The sequence below is a fragment of the Lutra lutra genome, chromosome 13 (assembly GCF_902655055.1).
Source record: "Lutra lutra chromosome 13, mLutLut1.2, whole genome shotgun sequence".
NCBI lineage: Eukaryota > Metazoa > Chordata > Mammalia > Carnivora > Mustelidae > Lutra > Lutra lutra.
Genome location: NC_062290.1, coordinates 18673463 through 18691397, shown reverse-complemented (window position 1 = coordinate 18691397; position 17935 = coordinate 18673463). Strand labels below are relative to the sequence as shown.

At 44.1% G+C, this 17935-nt stretch overlaps 1 protein-coding gene across 1 annotated transcript in view; it reads left to right on the top strand.

Annotated features, from left to right (window-relative positions):
- The window catches only part of LOC125083151 (guanine nucleotide-binding protein G(q) subunit alpha), a 311678-nt gene that overhangs the window by 277336 nt on the left and 16407 nt on the right, over positions 1–17935 (top strand). The gene's annotated exons all lie outside the window — the stretch shown is intronic.

The window sequence follows — 17935 nt, the reverse complement described above, 5'->3', positions numbered from 1 at the left end:
GTCAGTACTATCCGTGGTTTCAGGAACTTACTCTGGGTCTTGGAACATATCCCCCCTGAATGGGGGTAGGGACTACTGTATAATTTTTTTTTTAAGATTTTTAAAATTTATTTGACAGAGACAGAAACAGCGAGGGAAGGGATACAAGCAGGGGGAGTGGGAGAGGGAGAAGCCGACTTCCCATTTAGCAGGGAACCCGATGTGGGGCTCGATCCCAGGACCCTGGGATCATGACCTAAGCCGAAGACAGACGCTTAATGACTGAGCCACTCAGGCACCCCTAATTTTTTAAATAGTACTTTTTCAACTGCCACCTCGCCACAGACCTATTACCAGACATGCTACCCTCCGCTCTTACCTCTTGCTTTCTGTTATTCGTATCTGTAAATGTTGCATTTATACTCCTCTGTCTTGATTTGTCAGGTGTGTGGTTCTTCTTTTATGGCGAATAAAGATTATGTTTTCAGTACTTCCAACCATTTCTTCTCCCATCCTTTCAATATGGTTATGTCACAGTTTTTTAATAATTCAGTGTTCACAGTATAGGACAATATAAATATGGTTTATCAGTGAGCTAAGTAGTAAATTGTGATTTCAGTCGTTTTTTTGGTCAACTTTTCTCCCCCTGGAGTTCATAGTTGCGTTATTTTTCTTTTCTCCCCTTTTCTTTTCTTTTCTTTTCTATTCTTTTCTTTTCCTTTCTCTTCTCTTCTCTTTTTTCTTGGTGTGTGTATACATATATCACTCACTGATTCTTTTCCAACTCATCAATAGATCAGTGAAATCTTACAAGACATGGTCACCATAGCAGATAATCTATCATTTCCTTTTTTCCTTTCTTCTTTTAATTGAGGACGTCCTCCTAGAATTCCTTTGTCTTCCTTTTCTAACCAGGACTGCTGATTCTTTTGCATCTTACACACTTGGCATCCTGGGAGCTCACTTAACTTCTTTTCTGTGTTGAATTTCCTATTTCTGAATCCAATCCTGTCTTCTCTTTTGGCTTATTTCCTTAATTTACTGGGGCATAACCCCCCACAGCTTTCTGAGTAAGGGCCTAAGGGAGATAGTTTTAAAATTCTATCTACGTCTAAAAATGTACATATTCTGTCCTCGAAGTTGACTGGTATTTTGGCAGGGTATAGAATTCTCAGATGTCAACCATTCTAAAAACATGATTCCACTATGTGCCAATATTTCCTTTCAGAAATATGTGGCTCCTGTGACCTCTTTTCTATGGGAAGTTTTAGAATCTTTTATTTATCCTAGATAGATATTCTCAAATTTAAGGAAGGATCTGTTTCAGTGAAGATCCCTCCCCCTGCCTTTCTGGAGCTGCTTAATTTAAAGATTAAATTATAGCAAGTTTTAGTTTATTATTCATTTGAAAATTCCTCTTCATTTTCTCTTTTTTTTTTCTCTTACTATAATCTCTTTCTAGCAAGAGAAATGGAGGACCTTGACTGATTTCATTTTATGAACTTTTCTCTAGTTGTCCATTTCTTTTTATTTCCTGACAAATTTCCTAGAGTTATCTTTCCAACTATCTTTTTGTTTGTTTGGTTTTTGGTTTTCATAAATTTCCTTTTTTTCAAACTCTTAAGAACTCTTTTTATGCTCCAAATGTTCCCTCTTTTAGGTCAGTATCCTGTTTTTGTTTCACAAATGTATTTCCGAGGATTTGTGTTTGAAGTATTTTTAGATTTCTGCATTGATCTCTTTCCTCTGATTTATTTTCTTTCTTTCTCTCTCTCCCCACCCTACCCCTTCTTGTTTGTTGCTTAGGTTTCTGTATCTTCATGCAGGAGTTTTCTTCAAAGGTTTAGTGTTCCTAGGTATTTTATAGCAGTGAGGTCCTAAACAGCTTCCACTCTCTGCCTCCTGCCTAGGCTGTTCTCTGGGCTAGGAGTCAGGTATTGGAGAGTTATAAAGATGGTGTAACCCAGCTGTTCTGCTCGTCATTCCTGCTTCCATGTACAGCCATGAGGTATGCAATGAGACCTCCACTAGGCTCCCCCCCTCCCCCTCCAAGGGCCAGTTCTCGCCTCCAGTCCTCCACATGCTGAGAGAAAGGTCATCACTTGAATGCCTCTGGACCGTACATTTGCACACATACAATCGCAGCCTGACTGAAAGATGCTCTCATCATCCTTCCAGAGGTGGGGCACAGATCCCGTATTTGGCAGCTTCGCTTCCACATCCGCAGTTGGAGTTGTTTCCCAGTTTCATCATTAGATTTTGTTATTGTGGTTTCATTCATTCGGGGTCTCAGGGACCAGAATGAAGTGAATACGTCTTCTCCTGGAAGTTTCCAAAACTCTCTCTCAGAGCCACATTGCTCTTGGCATTTTTCTGAAGTTCTGAGTCCTTTCCAGTTTTTACTGTCAGGCATGTAACAATTTTGCAGCACCTGCTACGCGTAGAACATGATGGTAATTCTTCCAAGTCCTTGTATTACCCCGTTATCCTTGATTCTATGATTTTCTCCACCGTTACCCCCTCCCTGCTCCCATTTTCTCTCCTTAAAACTTTCGATCATGAGAAAGCTTCTTTTGCAGCCCAGAGCATTTTGAAACTCTCTTTTTACTGTCCTCAGAATGCAGTGGATGTAGTGGTCCAAATCCTATCTCTGGGACTGTCTAAATCTTTTAGGGTCGGCTTCGCCTTACAGATAGATGCTGTCAGATTACACAGTAGAGTCATATGAGAACTGGATTCATAAAAATGTACTTGTAGATGTCCAGCCAAAAAAGAGAAGAGGAAGAAGAGAGAAAGAAAGAGAAAATAAGTTATGCAGAAAGCTCTGGGATGCCTTTTACCCACCCGGCCACCGCACAGAGAAATGCGGTTGTTCTCGTGGTTGGTCTCAGTTCCTGCATGCCTCGCCTAGTTGAGAGCAGCTTGTGGTTTGGAATGTGAGCCTGGTGCTTAGTGATACCAATTCTTCGTTCAGCATGGCCCCTACTGCAAACACAAGCCCAAACTGATTTCATTGGGTGCTCCCCAAAGGAACTATGACCTTCCCTACCATGAAGGAAATCGTCTGAGCGGCAGCATGGCGGCCACCAGTGGATATCGAAGTATCGAAAGATACTTCTTAGGGTAATTTAGACTGTATGAGTTCCACCTTGCACCCTGATCCTAATTGTTATGAAATTGCATTTTACAGTTAGTGGAAACATATATATTTTTAAGACCTGTACTCCTTTCTGTTAGCACAGTCGTCAAGAGCACCTGGTCCTTGTCACCTGAAATTCCTTCTACTCTCAGTTTCTGAACTTCCACCAGGGTCGTTCAGAGTTAGACCGGGAGCTGCAGCAGTTCCTTAACCATATATTCAATTTTCAGGATGAAAATGGGGGTGGTGAAGAGGACGATTGGCCAATTCCAGGCACTCTTCTTATAAGGAACCAAATAATACTTACAGCTTATAACCTTACAAAACTTTACAAAGGTACAAGTATTTAACAAGGATGGACAGCTGCGAAGCAGCCAGAAAAGACAATCAGCCAAAGTGAACCTCCGCCATCAACTTGCGGCACGCGTACCTCCTTAATAGTTGAACTCTTACTCCCTCCCTCTGCCTCTGGCACTTTCCAGACCTGTGGCCTTTTCCCTTGGCTGGTCCATTTCAACAAGAAAAGCAGTTCCAATCCCTTCCCCGGTTTCCAGCACTCTTGTACCCGTTGATTTTATAAATTTCCTAACACGTTTACATCGTCTGGGTACCTGAAGAGTTGCCTCACCTTCAGGGTTTGAAATCAGATGCTTGCTTTCAAGGCTGTGTGCCAACCCTTTGGCCTCTCTGCCTGGGTCTCCATGGTAACACAGCGATAAGAGTCTAGCGATTGTGTGTCTGTGACCACAGGCATGGATATTCCCACGTGAATGACCGGTGTTTGCTCATGTGCTGCTCTTTTCAGGTCTGTCCTCGGATCTCTCAGAGGTTTTTGCGTTCTTCATTAAACCTGACTTATCCGCACCCCCAAACACCACCTTTCTTTCACTATAGAATAACCTGGTTTTGTGGGATTTTAATGTTTCACTTAGTTGTATCTAAAGGTGTTTGTGTTGGACATATCTCTGATCTCAGTTGGTCATTAGCTTTGGAAGAATTATTTTACTTCCTTCCTGACACCCAGAGTGGGATTTTCTGTACATAGTGGAACATGGATATTTTCTTTTTCTTTTTCTTTTTTTGTCTGCCTGCCTAATGTAGTACTGAGGCCGCATTGCAAATGTTGCGTAAAAACATTTCATTAAAAATGTTTTCAAATAATTCAGCAAATTTTTATCAGAATAAAGAACAAAAAGAAGAAAACCCTCCTTTGAAGTAAAATCTTGAAGCTTTCTATCCGAACACTTTACAATCAGTCTGCAGGTTTTCGCTGGTGTAGTTGGTGTTTTTTGTTGTTGGTTCTTGTTGAAAAGATGATACTTAGTCTCTTTGTAAATTTTATAATACCCTATGCACCTTCTCCATTACTGGCATGTGTACATTATACAAAATGCTGGGATTTTTAAAAGCGGAGTGTGGGGGAAGCCTACTATTTTCCAAGCTTGTTAATACAAAACATAATTGAACACTGTATCGTTTCCCAAGGAGGGATCTTTTGAGTCACCCCACATGTATTAGGGTGAATATCTTCTGCCCACCAGTAAGTCATTTAGGATGGGGATACTGGTTTTTTAAGCAGAAGTAAACATTGCTTTTAAAAAGTGCCAGAACAGGGTGCCTGGGTGGCTCAGTTGGTTAAGCAACTGCCGTCGGCTCAGGTCATGATCCTGGAGTCCCGGGATCGGGTCCCACATCGGACTCCCTACTCAGTGGGGAGTCTGCTTCTCCCTCTGGTCCTCCCCCTTCTCATGTTCTCTCTCTCCCTCTCTCAAAGAAATAAATAAAATCTTTAAAAAATATAAAATAAAACAAAAATAATAAAAAGTGCCAGGACTTTGTTCTAGGGTGTACTGTGAATAGAATCACTGGTAAGGACCAACTAAACATTCCAGACTACAGATTATGCAAACAACAGACTTTTACCCCCAAATCCTATAATCATACCTTTTAGTAGATACAGAAACCAAAGCCGAGTGGCTTGAGTATTTCATGCCTTCCCTGTCCTTTGTCGATCATCAGGAGGAATAAGGAGTAAAAGCCAGAACAGAGAAATCTACACACAGGTTATTATTAGCATCTTATTAAATGAGAATGTTTGTAGAGTTATTTTTTAAGCTCCTTAAAACTAGCATGAAAAATAGATCTTCATCTTCAAATGAGGGCTATTTCACAGGAATTTTATTGGTTTACAATACCAGCTGTATGGTATTTGCACATCTGGAAAGGCATTTTTACATGTGTGCAACATCTGGGTAAATAGCTCTACTGAGAATGAAGTAGCCTGCACGCTAAAATTCAGCAAGTGAATTAAGACCTTGATTCTTTTCCTTATGTTTCCTTCTCTGTGCTATGGAAAGGAAGAAAGCAACGCTTTTTCCTTAAAAAAAAAAAAAAAAAAGAAAGAAAAAATAAATTTAGAAACTCAATATTTAAGAATTAGGGAAACGAGCTGGGAAAATTAAGTCTCAAAGATGTGACAGATTCACAGGGAGAAACCTTATTTTTGCTTTTTTTTTCCCCACATATATGCATTTCCCATCACCCATTACCAATTCTCTGAACATAAGTTGTAAATAAATACATGCCAACTCGTGTGTGTGTGTGTGTGTGTGTGTGTGCATAAATTGAAATGTTGCTAATACATCAAGTAGCTCTGATAGTTATTTAAGTACATAGTAGGTATGTTAGCTTTTTATCCATCTTCTCACCTAGGAAATAGGAAATCACAGCAACCCCTCCTGCTCAGATCTGGTGTGAGAATTAAATGCTGCTCCACCCCAAAGGTCAGCGGGCAACAGCCCACAGGCCAACTCCAGCCCGCTATCTCTACTGCACAGCTTGTAAGCAAAGATTGGTTTCTACATTTTTAAGGAGCTGGGAAAAAAAAAATCACGATAAGAATAATATTTCTGGGCACATGACAGTTTTACGGAATTCACATTTCAGTGTCCAAAACAAAGTTTTGTTGGCACCCGGCCACACTCCCGCATGTATGTATTGTCTGTAAATGCTTTCCTGCTATATTGGCAGAGCCGAAAAATGACATCTGAGACCGTGTGGCCCGCAAGGCCTAAAATATTGACTCTCCAGCCCTTTCAGAAAAGCTTGCCAACCCTTTTATACTCTAAAGCGCTTAAGACTGTGTCTGGTATATATTTGTACTAAACGAATGTTAGTTGTATCCTGAATATTATTGAATTTTATATAAAATAAGTAATTTTACTCCTATAGCCAAAAATACATGTCAGAGTCTGAAAACTTTCATGATACATTATCCCTGAAAATCAGACCAAAAAATACCTAGTAATCAGACAACAAATCATTTTACTGCTTAAAAATGTAAAATGACCTTAGGAATGTAATGCATGGAGCTCCCTTCACAAGGGACTTATTTTCAGAATATTTTATATATTCCTTTGGGAAAATTTCCATGCTAATAGGTCACACGTCCTCTCTCCTTAATTTTGTAGGCAGTGGGCCCGTTCATTTGCTCACTGCTATCTTTCTGTGCCTACTTACTCAGATTCCCTATCTGAATTCTCCATTTTTATCTACTGTCTGATCCTTCTCATTGGAAATTCTAGCCAGACACCTGCAGTCTCTGAAAGGTAGAAGGAGAGTCTGAAGGGTAAAAGGGTAGAAACACAAACTTCGGCATGTACGTGATCACAAACAGACCAGGTCATGTGGTACCCCATTGCAAAGGGCTCCAAAAATGCACTCCATACAAGTCCTTTGAGCTTATCTCTTTGGACACACAGCAAACCAAAGTCTTACCCTCACACCGATGTCAACCCTATTGTGTTCGCCGACAGAGGCAACCACATGCTTCTGGGCCAGACCAACACATTGATTAAAAACCACTTTGAGGCACTAAAGGAAATACTTTACCAAATTGGTTTAGATTATTTTATGTCATCCCCATTCTCCCTAGATTTGGACTCTCCTGGCCTGACTTGCACACCAGGAATTTTGCCCAGATTCGGTCTGGTGCATTGATCTGTATGGAACTGGTTTATTTAAGTGGTTCAAATCTTCCTCAGACTTTTTCAGGCTTTCAGGATTTCCAAGCTCATCTGTATCATCTGAGCCTGTTTCCTTCCCAATCCCATACCCCTACAACACCCCCAGAGCCAACTCTGTTTATCCACGGTCTCCGGCAAGTTGGTCAAGTCACTGCTCAAGTCAACCACAGAATTAGAAAGTGGACAAGGTGCGGTGAGGGGGCAGCTGATATTCAGGCACACTTTGCTCTTGACAACAGCTCTGGTCCAGTTGGCAAAATACTTGTCTGGGTTGAGCCAGGGCTTAAGTTCACCAGGCTGGCTAGCACAGAAAAAACCGAGTTGGCTTTAAGGAAAAGAGACCCCAGTGGGAATTTATGACAATGTAGAACTGTTTTGTTTTTTTTTTTTAAGTTAGAAATATCAGAGCTATTTAGGGGCACCTGGGTGGCTCAGTGGGTTAAAGCCTCTGCCTTCGGCTCAGTTCATGATCTCAGGGTCCTGGGATTGAGCCCCGCATCAGGCTCTCTGCTCAGCAGGGAGCCTGCTTCTCTCTCTCTGCCTGCCTCTCTGCCTCCTTGTGATCTCTCTCTCTCTGTGTCAAATAAATAAATAAAATCTTAAAAAAAAAAAAGAAAACTATTTAATCTTATTTCAGATATGCTTCAGAAAACCTCTTTGAAACAGACACTCAACATTCAAAATGACAAAAATTTAGAAAAACTAAAATGGTTAATTACAACAGTATATCAAGAGTAATAATGTTTTAAAAGTTCTAAAAAAACTTCATGTTGCAAATCTATATATACAGAGTGGTAAATCATAATGATTTATAATAGTATTTTACAGTAGTACAATATTATAATAGTATTTTACAGTAGGGATTTCATTAAGTTCATTATAACTATGAAGTTATTCAAATATTTATGAATTGTTAAACAGAAAAGTGCTTTGGATATAGTGTTGAAAACAAAATATAGGATATATTTTATATACAAAATAACACAGTCCTTTAAAACTGCACTAATATCGTAGCCACAGATCCCATGTGACCAATGTTTAAATAAAATTTCAAAGTTATTTCCTCACTTGCATTAGTCACCCTTCAAGTGCTCGGTGGCCACATGTGGCTGGTGGCTTCTCAGTTGGATGTGGACGTGGCAGTCCAAAAATGGCTTTCCATTATCTCAGAAAGTTCTTTTTAGACAACACCAATACAAAATAACCCCTAAAGCCACATAGCTCAAAAACTGGAAAAAGTTAAAATTGGGGAAAAAATATAATAGTTTTTTGTGGGCAATTCACCCAGAGAATTTCTTTTTCCTTCTTCCTGCTCTTTTAGTTTTTTAATTTTCTACCACAACCGTATTAATTTTATAATGGAAAAAAATTACTAGGCGTTATTTTAAATAAATTTTAAACGTGTAGAAAATGAACACAAGGATTGTGTTGGGGAAAGCCAACAGAAATTTTCTCTCTAGAGTTATTTTTTGTTGCTGCTGTTAACATTCAGGTCAGATCAGAATTTCAGAAACTTAGGTGCTTAGGGAATGGGGCACCATGGAATTGGTATTCGGTCTTTGGAAAAGTCTGCACACAGCATAATTCAGAATTCTCGTACCACCATTTCCTGTTTGCTCTCCTCCACAGTTCACACGGGTGGGTTAAATTTAGAGTCTTTTAGCCTTAACTTGTGCTCTGGAGCCAACATTAAGTGCCCACCTGATGCCAAAAGAAAAGAATCATTAGTGTCTATGGAGATAATCCATGTTTTCTTCTTTGTCGTCCCTTTTAAGTTGATTTGTATCTGGTCCCGGCTGAATCTAACAAAGAGATAACCAAGTAGACCTCGGTAGATGAGCCGTTTCTACAAGCTATGACCTTCATGCAGTGGGAACACAGGCTTACTCGGCCTGGTTGTGCCTCTGAATTCTCGACACGTACTGATGGGTCCACTGGGGTTCCAGAGTTAGCGCTCAGCCACTCAAGAGTCAGCCACGTTCTGTAGATCTGTCTGGTTGTTTCCTTGACACTTTTGATGGCTGGCCCCATGCTTGGCCACCCAAGTTGTTTGTTGCTGAAATATGTTATGTGAATGGGGACATAGCCCAAGGAGTTAATGACAGGTTGGAAGGCTGAATAAGTTATTCTTCTGTCTAAACGGTGCAGGTAAATCTGTATCTTAAATATGCAAAAATGTGTAAGTCTTCTCCAATTAGCTCCAGTAAAAACAAAGAAATTATAGTCAACCTAAACAAGTTTGAAATATGGGAGTTACTGGTCGTGAGAGCTAGGCTGGAAGAAATGTCTAGTGAATCAGCTAAGGGAAATTATCTGGTGCCTAGATACTTAGTGGAGGGCGAGGGGTCACAATGAAAGTGACAGCATGTGGGAATTAAGTTTGTGGTACGATGGAGCAATTTTTGAGAAGCACGGGTGGGATGTGGGAGGACAGCTGCTTTTGGCCATAGGGCGTCATGTCCGAGAGCAAGGAAGTGGTTCATGTCCGAGAGCAAGGAAGTGGTGATCTTTCCTGAGCCGGTGGCAGAACTGCCCCAAGACGGTGATGCGGGCTATTGAGTGTGAATGGAGTACAGGAGCGATAGGAGGAAGGTCAACAAATTGAAAAGTCAATGATGTGAATACTCAAGGCATTAAATATCGAAATCCTGGCTCAGTAAGTGAAGGGTAGTATAAGAGAAGGAATGCATGTGTGTAAGTTAAGGATAGACATTGGATTACTGACATGTAGCATAAAATTAGTAGGATAATGGAACATAGGGTAACTGTAAGTAGAAAGCTCAGTGTGCTGTAAAATAGTGTTTGCGAGGAGGCTGCTACTTGATCACTCGACGGAACGAAAACACTAGAAAACATTCAAGGACATAGTCCCATCTCCCCTAGGTCGCTAGGACCGTGGGCTTCCACATCAGAGGGGTTAAACATCTGTCGTGTGTTGAGGTCCTCTGTTCTCTTTAGTCTGAGGATGTGACCACCTCCCTCCAGGCTTTCTCTTTGTCCCCCTTTCCCCCCTACTTTTCTCCTGCAACCCACTGTGGTTTGCATCGGTTCACTTCCCAAGGGCCTGGTCTCTTACCTCATCTCATTGCTTAGAAACCTCAGACCTGGAGGTAACAGGCAAATGTGCTCTCTTTCTTTGCTTCTCTAAACATCCTGCACAGCACAATACAATGACTCGTAGGTAGAAATTATAATAGTAAAACCTTCAGGAGCAGTCTTTGGGTCTGGAGTGTATGCCAGATTCAATCTCAAATAATTGCTTGCAAAGATTTGCAAAGACTACGAAAATGAAGGAGGAAGTTCTGTCTGTCCAGCTGTGTGTAATATCCTTATTAGTTCTATTCCTACCGGCTGATTTGGATAGCAGAGGTAGAAAGGCTAGGGCACTGTGTTTAATTATTTGTCATTCCAGCTGTTCCCCTTACAGTATCTGTTTTCTTGGTTTGCTCTGGGGTTGAGAGCATTGAACATTTTTTAGGCCTTTTGAAGATACTCCCCCTTGACGAATGTACAAACGGAGGAAATCTTCCTGTAAGTGAGCAATTGGCGGAAACCTGGACTATTTTCCGGTTTCTTGTAAATCAAATATATCTGGATTTGAAAGCATGGATAGATTAACTTTGTGCAGTTCCTGGGAATAGAAAGATTCCACTGGATTTAGAATTTGGCCAAGGATTTGAGGTAAGCAAATTGCCCTCCCGAGAGGTTCCTTTGCAGCCATCTTGCCATCTCAGAAAGTGGCCGTCATCACAAGCTGTCGTGTGCTGGGGTCACAGCTAAACACTTTGCACGCATTGTCTCTGTCCTCCCAAACTTTGGGAAGGTGTAAGGAAACCAAATTCCAGTCAGTTGCCCAAGGTCATAGGAGTATTTGAGGCAGAGCCATCTCTCAAGCTGAGGTCCCCAGCCCACAGTGCTGGCCCTTCCCTCTCCCACCACCCACCAACCGCAGGAGCTTGGCCCAGACCATGTTTGGAATTCACTCGTAGCGTTGACATCAGGTAGGACACATAACCGTGTGATCCTGCTGGGGACACAGAGTCAAACACACCAAGCTGTTTTCTAAATCATTGAGGGAGGAAAGAAATATGCAGAAGACCAGCTTGCAAATGTTTTTTCATAAGGCTTCGGCATTACTGTCTTTGCATTGACACATGTCAGTGAAATATCGGAGAGAACGTTTCCTAATTCCCTGTTAAAGGTGTGAATTTTTACAGATGTTCAGTGTTTTTAAAAAGGATTCAATGTTTGATGAGCTACAAATGACCGCTTTCATTCAAATTTTACATTGTCATGGGTCATTCCATTAAAACTAGCTTGCTTTTTGTGTGTGTGTGTGTTGTTAGTCACTATACATAATTAGTGTTTGATGCAGTGTTCTAAGATTCACTGTTTATGTACAACACCCAGTGTTCCTTGCAATCTGTGCCCTCCTTAATACCCACCACCCCGCTCACCTATCCCCCCACCTCCCTCCCCTCTAAAACCCTCAGTTTGTTTTCCAGAGTCCACAGTCTCTCATGGTTCATCCACCCCCTCTGATTTTGCCCAACTCACTTCTCTCCTTCTCCTAATGTCCTCCGTGTTATCCCTTATGCTCCACAAGTAGTGAAACCATATGATGATTGACTTTCTCTGTTTGACTTATCTCACTCAGCATAATCCCCTGCAGTCCCAATCCATGTTGACGCAAAAGTTGGGTGTTCATCCTTTCTGATGAAGGCGTATATTCCCTTGTCTATATGGACCACATCGTCTTTATCCATTTGTCTGTTGAAGGGCATCTTGGCTCTTTCCACAGGTTGGCTGTTATGGACATTGCTGCTATGAACACTAGGGTACAGATGACCCTTCTTTTCACTACATCTTTATCTTTGGGGTGAATACCCAGTAGTTAGCTTGCTTGTTTAAAATAATGACCCTGAATAAGGTTGATTTATAAGGCTCTCTTGAATGAGTTACATCAGAGAAGAACTCACGAAGCTGGTCAGAGCAATCCAAAGTGAAGAGTGGTGTTGAAAATGTAGTGTCATATGAATTCCTGAAGCATAAAATCCTACATTGTGATGATCTATCTCCTTTCCAGATCAGTTGCAGAAGAGAAATGGTACCAATGAAAGCATCCCCAGTATAGGGTCCCTTGCCTGCACATTCTCCATCATGAGCCAATAGATAGAAGGAAGCCCCAGGGGCTCCCTGAAATTGCCATGGAGTGTGGGTGTGTGGCCAGCAGATGTCTTAATCCGGAACTCTGAAGACCTGGGTTCAAAAATATCGTAAATATCGTAAAGCACGATCATTGCATGTCACTTCACAGACACGCTCATGTTTCTACTCTGTGTATCTGTACCTCACTCATGTCTGTCAAGTGTATGGCTTTGGCCTTGTTAGCGGAAGGCTCAGGGATCACAGAATCTTAGCCACCTGGCCATTCTCTAGCGTTCGCTGGTGTATTTTGGCGATCACTCTGCTTGCCTGCATCCCCAATACCGAAGGGCATCTCTGGGCCCTAGAAAGCTTCACCCCTGTTTCTCTGGGGTACACGGGACCTGGGGGACAGCCGGATCCAGTTGGTAGAGGACTGTCAGCCCTCAGTGAACTCTTCTCTGGGTTTATGTCTTCGGTGTAAAGTTTTGCATTTAAAGGCCACGTTCTAAATCTCACGGGGAATGTGAATCAATGTGGTGTATCAACCCAATAGTGAGAGGGAAAAATAGCCAACTGGGAGAGGCAGGCTTGTATCATGGACAAGAAGAGTTACGGGTCTTAGTCTAAATTGCATTTTGGGGGAAAGAAAAAAAGTGGGTTTTGTGAGAAGAGCATGGATGTACTGGCAAAATAATGAGGAGTTGTAGAAGTTCTAGAAACGGACTTTCCAGTCTCTGGTTTGATGCTAACTTCTGCATCATCTGCTGGAAATGCCAGCTCGGTGGGAGTGAAGGAGGGAGCCACAGCCTTCTGAGCAAATGTCAGTTCTCTGTGGCAGTGGGGCCACAAAGGCCGCAGACATGGAAGAATGTCCCTTCGGGCCCACTGGGAATATTTCCTACAGGGATCTAGGCCAGGACAGAGCCTGAAGAAAGCCAGCATCCAATTGGTTTCTTGGGCCGTGTCCATGGCATCCGGCCTCTTCCTCCATGGGCGGGAGGTTTGCACAAGAGCCAAAAGGAAAGCAGTGGCCTCCTAGCTCTAGGCAAGGAATTGCCTCTTGTTAAGCTGCACTTGAGCTGTGTGTTGGGGTTTCCTGTGGGAGCTTACTACGTGCCAGCACAGGAAACGAGCAGGAGTGCAGACATGGCAGCTTACGCGAGGGGAGTGATGGAGGAGGCTCGGAGACCTTGGCATGTTGGGGCCAATCCAGCCTCTACCCTAAGATGCAAACAAGGAGGAAATGCTTCCTGTTCTCAATGCGGAGAATTTTCTTAATGCCCAAATCATAGCCCTCAGAAGCCCTTGTGAACTATTCTCTGCAGAGTTCCCACAGATCTCTTCTTACACAGTTGTGGGTTCAGATTCTCCTTGGCTTTGCTTTTGTTCTTTCTTCCTTGCAATCGCTCCTTCATCGAGAGTCATGTCAAAACTACCTTTGTTTTTAAGTCTTCCCCTGTCACACCTTTCCTTCTCATGTAACACCAACCTCTTCTGTTTCCCATTCTTTCCGCCCAACACGTGCAGTTATAAACTCACGGTAAGGCTCCTGTCTTAGTCCGTCCTCCCGGACACTGTCCAACAAACCTTCATTCCCAGCTTCTAGCAAACCCTGTGTGTGTCCAGGAATGATGGGCAGACAAGGAACAGTAGGCCAGTGTGTGCGGGGTGGGGGAAGGGGCAGGAGGCAGACGGGGGCCAATCCCAGTGAGGCCCAGAGAAGGGTTTCTCGGGAAAGTCCTGTTGATCAGGGTCTGTGACACAGGGACACAGAGTCAGTTTTTGTGGAGAAGAGGACATTTGTGTCAGAGTTCAGGCTGAGGACGTGCGTGGGGGTCAGGCCGTGCTGAGTGGTGAATGGCAGAATGAGAAGCTCAGGGCCTTTCCCCGGAGGCCATGTGAGTCATGGGTCAGGGGTTGGGGGTGGGGGGGTTTGCACAGAACAGCCGTGTTTGCTGGAGATGGGGGATCTTGAGAATCGGTATGAAATATTTGAAGGTGAGGTGTGTGAGACCCCCTCACTGGGGGTTTGAACAGGGGAGGACACTCCATGGTCACCACGTTCTGCCTGTGATTATGGAGTGGGGAGCAGGGAGCTGGTCCTTCCCCCAGGGCCCTGGGGAAGAGTGATGCTTTTCCATTTAGGGCTTTACCCCTTGATCAGTGCCAGCCTTGGGGAGGAGTAACTTACCTGATCAGCATTGTCACAGTCCTTTCGGGTTCCTGTAACAAAACACCACAGGTGGATGGCTTAGAAACCCGAAACATTTCTTACAGTTCTGGAGGCTGGGAAGTCCAAGACTAAGGTGTGAGCAGTTTTGATGTCTGGTGAGGACCTCCTTCCTGGGTAATAGAGCACCGGCTTCTCTCTGTGTCCTCACATGGCAGGAGCGAGTGAGGGAGCTCTCAGGCATCTTATAGGGCCACTGGTCCTAGCTACCTCCTGTGGGCCCCGCCTCCTAACATCATCACATTGGGGTTAGGATTTCACTTCTCTAAGGGCGCTAATCCCATTCTCGAGGGTTCTATTCTCATGACCTAATCAACTCCCGAAGGCCCCACCTCCTAAACCCGTCACATCAGGGGTAGGGTTTCAACATACGAACTTTGGAGAAACACATTCAGTCTGTATCAGATGTGGTCTGGGCAAGACTGACCTTTCTGTGGCCACATTTACTTCGGGCAGGATGACCTCACAGAGACCCACTGACCACTGTGGTCCCTAGCCTTAGTCCTCTTCCCATCCCTGTGGGGCTGCGGAGACCAGGCAGGACCTGGCAGCTCCATCTCTCTTTGCCTCCTCTGTTCCAGCTGTGTCACCTCTATCAGGTCTCCTTTCACTGGGAAAGACACTGGCTTTCAGCTTGGGAGTTGTGTGTGTGTGTGTGTGTGTGTGTGTGCGCGCACACGCGCATGTGTGTGTGTGTGTGTGTGTGTTGGGGGCGGGGTGGTGACAACTTGTCGAGTCTTACCTGGTCTTCAGCAGAGGCCGGGCCCACTCCATTCACAAGGAGCTGTGTCTGGGAAAGGGAAACCGTTACCAGTTTCCTTTTCAACTCAGCTGCTTCAAAGCCCTGCAGAAGGTGGGTGTGATGAGCACCACCCCCGTTACTGCCTTTGAGTGTATCATGAGAGACGAACAGAACCTCATTGCTTCTCATCAGTCTTCTCCGTGTCCCCGGCCCCGCTGTGTCATTTTCCTCCCTGACGTCTCATGCCCTGGCAGTGCCACCCAGCCTCCCGGGACACGCTGTTTGTTCCCTCGCAGATTGCGGTTTTCCTGAGCAAAGTGGGTTATGCCTCAGGCTCTACACGCCCCGCCACCTTGTGAAATGAAAACCTCATTCGTTCATTTAGGGTTGAGTCCAGGGGCTTTGCGTAGCATACAAGGTTTGTAAAATTCACCCATGGCACGGGGTGGACGGTGCGGGGGTGGTGGCCCATCAGGACTTCACTGTGGAGTAAATACTCAAAGCGCCAAGTCTGGATCCTAATTGGGCAAAATAAAGAGGGAGGCACGGTTAGGTTTTCATCTGGGGACCTGCACTGGTTATTGCAAAAATGGAGTCTGTCCTTGTCCTGCCTCTGCGAGCTTTCCGCGCCTTCCGACTCCCAGTGTGCCCTGTGCGGCAGCAGCAGCCCCACCTGGGAGCTTGCTAAAAATGCAGAGTCCTGGGCCCAGCCCCCCACTGAATCCGAATACAGCTCTTAACAAGGTCCCCCAGTTGGTGTTATGACCAAGTTGGAGTTGGCCTTCTGGAGCCTCGTGCTTCACAAGCTGAACCCGCACAAGAATGTCCCAGAGGGTCGAGTGAAAACACAGGTTCCCGGGTTCCCAGGTGGAGCTTGTAGACCTAGTCAAAGGGACAGAGATACGGATCCTACTGCTCAGCTGCCCTCTTGGCTGCTCTCTAGCTTGTCCCTGAATCAGAAGCTTCAGTCCCAGTCCACACACACATTATGGTCACTGGTCGATAGAAGATACACGCATGGGCAAAGCTTCAGTGGGACCAGTCCAGTCAGCGGTCCTGCTTCCAGAGTGGCCCTGTGTGCAGCCACACTGGGCACAGAGGGACAGCCGGCTGGGCAGGTCATTCCTGGAACATGGTGCTGGGCTCAGTCCACTCTCCTGGCCACCGTCCTGCAGGCTGGTAGAAGGTCCTCTCCCAGCAGACTCCACCTGGAGCTTGGGGGTTCCCTCCAGTCCAGTCTTGAAACTCTTAGACCTCAGGAACCTCCTTTTCCGTGAGCTCAGCACCTGTCTCCCCTTTCACAGTCTCCTGTCAGCGTCTAGTCCCTTACCTTTGAAGGACTCCACCCAGAAAAGGCCCAAAGAGAGCCCTGTCCCTGGGGGTCACGTCACATCCCTTCTGGAGAACGCTAACTATAGTAACTCTTTCTAATGGAAACTCACTGGTTGATGCCCCTTTGTCTATACCCACCTTCTAAACAGGTCTTCCTTGAAGACCACAGTTTGCCTTTCTAGAATTTCTTTAGCCATAAGAAAAAAAAAATGTTAACTGTCCCACCAGGATTTCACTATTTAATTTAACCTTCTTTAGAGTCTTTTAAAGTTCTTTTAGTTCTTATTAGGGCCTTTGCTGTTCTTCAGTCCTGAAATTTCCAACCTATAAAATCATAGACTCCGAGACATGATTTCTTAATGAATATTGTTTCTGGAGGTTAAAATTTTGCCACTGGTGATGGGTAAAAGGCATACAGCTAGATCTTTTTAAAAGCCGTGCGTGTCACTTATACAAAAGAGAAATGTATGCAGTGAAATAAACATTGTCCCTTGAGCCATGAAGTCACCTTTCCCGGATTTACTCCCACCGTGCTTAGTATTTAAATAAGCAATTATAGACAGGAGGTGTAAAAGTTGAAGAGATTGGTGATCATCCGCTTTATAAACCTTGGGAAAATCTCTTTTTGCCAAGTGGGTCTTTTCAACCTGATTTGCTTTGGCACTTTACAGAAGGAAAGAACAGGACACATTTAGGATCTAGAAAATTCTCCCTGGTGAACAGAGTTTCCTGGAGACTTCCTGGAACTGCTGTCAAAGGGTTATGCAGGAGAGTTAATTTGGCCTTTGTAATCCTGTGCTGTGAAGCTTAGGGAACCTTCTACATCAGGAAGGCAAACTCTGAGCAGAAAACATTAATAGCGTCAGTCCCCAATCTTTGTGGTCATCCCTGAAAATCATTTATTCATTCATCTCCTTTTGGAAACTTGCGAGGGGGGGAGGTATCCAGCTATATATCCCCCATCGCAAGGATGTTGTATAACAAACAGAAAAACATAGTGCAAACTAGCGCCGAAGCTAAAGGATTCTTATAGGCTGATGTGGCTGAAAATCCAGAGGCAGAAGCAAGGTCAGGCATAGTTTGACCAAGTAGTTAAAAGCAGGTGAGCAGGACCTGTTTTTTTTTTCTGTTTCAAGACTGTTGCCGGAAGTCCTAAAGCTATATGAGTCCTTGTCCACATTCTGCATGAAATCAAGGTTCTCCTTCCAGAGCCCCCAGCCCCATTCCTGGGGTGGATGGGACCAGATGAGCTGGCTGGCTAAGCTCATGACCATAAACCAGAGACGAGTTGTTCCATGGGATGTGGGGCCTGGATTTGGACCCGGGGACCCGAATCACGC